Raw genomic sequence first — 3,386 nt, forward strand, 5'->3', positions numbered from 1 at the left:
GAATTGTGCGAACTACTCATCAAGAATATTCCAAACAGCGAACCGTGTGCAATAAACTTGACAAAATTCGATAAAAACGCTTTAAACAAGAACATGAAATTGGCGGTTTCAACAATACTTGGACCTTTTGGAGTTTCTGCCATGATTTTTTTTCTCGGTTGCCTAGTTTGAGCCTGCGGAGCGGCTCTTCTAAGGCTACCAGCCGTTATGTGTTTTGCACCAGTGATCAGCAGTGCAGCTAACTTGGGTTTGGTTATACTTCATCCATCACATGAGATATGTTGAAAGTTTATCTAAATTCAGGCGTATTTAAACACTATTTACTCTTTAAGCTACATTCAAATTTTATAAACTTTAAACATGTTTCGTAAGATGAAGGGAGTATAAAAATTGGACAAACTTAAGCACGGATATTGCTGGGCTGGTTCAGTCTCCACTCCGTGCAAAGGAGCCTGTGGATGCCACTAGTTTGTAGCCAAGTTGGCCCGGCCCAGTCAAACCGTGTGACGTAGGTTTAGACAGATTGTCTTGTTTGTGATATACTGGATATGTTTTGATACCAATAGACGCTTTGGCCGAGTGGTTAAGGCGTGTGCCTGCTAAGTACATGGGGTTTCCCCGCGAGAGTTCGAATCTCTCAGGCGTCGTATATTTTTCATTATTTTACAAGTTTGTTGTTTTCTTTTTCTGATTCCACACTAATGTAGTACTTGCTATCCAGTACAAAAATATTGTATGACTTAGAGTAGAAAACTAAGATACGATATGGAAAATACCTCTTTCTTTAAAGCGAAATGATACATAGAAGCGCCGCACGGTTCTTTTCCATGTGCAGCGGCTTCACCACAATTGGTGAAATGACATCTGCCCCTTCTAGGCTATCTGTGATCCATTTGTATCTTTTTTTTTCCCTAGCTTCTTTCAGCCACACGATTTTATCTCTCTCTCCCAGGCCATACACATGAGCACCACCTAAGATAGTCGTTGGAGCGATGTGCCGGAGAGTCGCCCGACCACCGCGTCAAAGTGTCGCATCAGAGCGCCACACCGGATGGTCTACCAAACAACGCCTGGGTGCGTGACATTGTCGGCAGCTTGACGGTCGACACGGCTGTGGAGTACCTCATCATGTGGAGCTGCAGCCCAAGGTGGAAGAAAGCTGGAGGATGGCGAAGGAAAAAGAAAAAGGGGAGATGGGTGGGCCGGTAGTACCGGCCCAGTACCAGCTGGGTACTGTAAGGGCTACGGTACTACGGCCTGGTACCGCTCCGGGTCCAGTAGCGCTGGGAGGGCAATCCGGTACCGGGCCGGAAGTCCAACCAGCACTACCGCTCACCTTTCCCTTTTTCTTTTTCCTGCAAAACGGGAAACGCGATAACTCAAGCTAGGAAACTCCAAATGAGGTGAAACCGATTTTGCTGGAAAGAGGACAACAAGAGCTACCTCCACACATGGTGAAAACATGGAAACAAGTGGATGATGATTTTATTATGGTCATAGAGGTGTAACCTCTCAATATGGTAAATTGGGAAAATCATCACCCTCGAACATGCAACATGCGATGCATCCGGAATCCGTTTTCGATGAGCTAGAGCTTGTCATGAGAATGAACACAAGCTCTAAAACCTCTCATGGATAAGAACCAAGAACAACCAAGAACCACGATGCAATGCATGCAAGGTTTAAGCTCTCTCCGATGATGTGACTCACTATCTTATCGATCACAAACCTTGTCCTTTCCACTCGAGTCGACAAGCTCTATCTTCATCTCTCTTCAACCTTGTACATGCCACCGTCTTCATCCAACATACACGCCACCGTCTTCATCCATCTTCTACGCACGCCACCGTCTTCATCTCTTCTACACCGTCTTCGTCTCTCTTCATCTTCTACATCGTCTTCATCTCTCTTCGACACTGTCTTCATCCGTCTTCTTCATTGTACTCGATCTTCTTCATCTTGCAATCTTGAAACCAACATATGGCTATGGACACAACCTAAGATAGATTCTCAATACAATCATTAGTCCATAGGAATTGTCATCAATTACCAAAACCACACATGGGAGCTCCATGTTCTTTCACTCTTCGATCACTGTCCCGTCCACCCTAGTGAGCTTACTGATTTTTTTTAAGCTGGTGAGCCTACTGATTTTGTTCTTTTTCTTCGGTTGACTTGCTCTTAGATGGAAAAACTGAGCGTCTTTATCTCCCTCCGCACTGTCGCCATGTAAGCTCTTGACTTTGGTACAACTCGATCAACCTATGAGTAGGGATGTAAATGGTACGGATAATTTCCGCTCCGAATCCGCATCCGTATCCGTTTTTGAGGATATGGTATACATTTTTAGAAATCCGCCGGATATGGATACGGATGCGGATAGTGATCAAGCGGATATCCGGCGGATACGGTAGAGGATATGGTATTGATACTATCCGACGGATACGGACTATCCGCCATTTTTTGCGGATTATCCGAGGTCCACAAAGAGGATAATCCGAAAAAACTAATCCAACCCTAAACATTTAGATAATATAGTTAGTTCATCGGCCAAAATATGTATTCTATTAGCAGGCAATTTGCTTTGTTGTAGGACAAGTGTGTACATTTAGCTATAGTCTATAATTACAAACCTATTTTACATAAAAAAAACCATACTTCTATTTTTCTATATGCATATTTTCTTAATAATCCGCATCCGATCCGAGTCCGGTCCGAATCCGCTCCATATCCGTAATCCGATATAATTCGCATCCGAATCCGCATCCGACCATTATCCGCTCCGATCCGAATCCGTTACAAAAATATGGTAAAGGATATGGTAAGAGCAATATCCGATCCGATCCGATCCGTTTACATCCCTACCTATGAGTAACCCCGGTTTCCCAAGACAGCTTGTAGCGAAGTTCGCTCGGCCCAGTTAAACCATGTGACGTAGGCTTAAACAGGCTGCCCTGCTTGGGCCATACTGAAGCCCATGAGCGACGTGTTAATTATGTATTCAAAATAATTTATTTCAAAAACAGACGCTTTGGCCGAGTGGTTAAGGCGTGTGCCTGCTAAGTACATGGGGTTTCCCCGCGAGAGTTCGAATCTCTCAGGCGTCGTCTCGTTTTTTCATCAAGTTTGTTGTTTTCCTATTTTGATTCCACCCTAATGTAATTGCGTTTCCCCCTATGAAAATAACTCCTTTTTGCTACTGCTTCATTCAGTTCCAGCTACAGTGACCCGACAGAAAAATAAAATCACTTTGTTTTCTATGTTTTTGTTGATTGATAGGGTATTTATTAATATAGAACAAATATTTGGTTTAGAATGTACTTAAAACAGAACGGAGGGAGTACAGTACACAAATATTTGATGGCTCCTCTAATTGGCTTTCACTC

At 43.5% G+C, this 3,386-nt stretch overlaps 2 non-coding genes across 2 annotated transcripts; both read left to right on the plus strand.

Annotated features, from left to right (window-relative positions):
* The first annotated feature begins 565 nt into the window (after window positions 1-565).
* TRNAS-GCU lies at window positions 566-647 on the plus strand. Its single transcript has one exon. It is a non-coding gene; the product is annotated as a tRNA-Ser (tRNA).
* Window positions 648-3,025: 2,378 nt separating this feature from the next.
* Window positions 3,026-3,107, plus strand: TRNAS-GCU. The gene has a single exon. It is a non-coding gene; the product is annotated as a tRNA-Ser (tRNA).
* Window positions 3,108-3,386: the final 279 nt, after the last annotated feature.

This window comes from Lolium rigidum, chromosome 1 (genome assembly GCF_022539505.1).
Source record: "Lolium rigidum isolate FL_2022 chromosome 1, APGP_CSIRO_Lrig_0.1, whole genome shotgun sequence".
NCBI lineage: Eukaryota > Viridiplantae > Streptophyta > Magnoliopsida > Poales > Poaceae > Lolium > Lolium rigidum.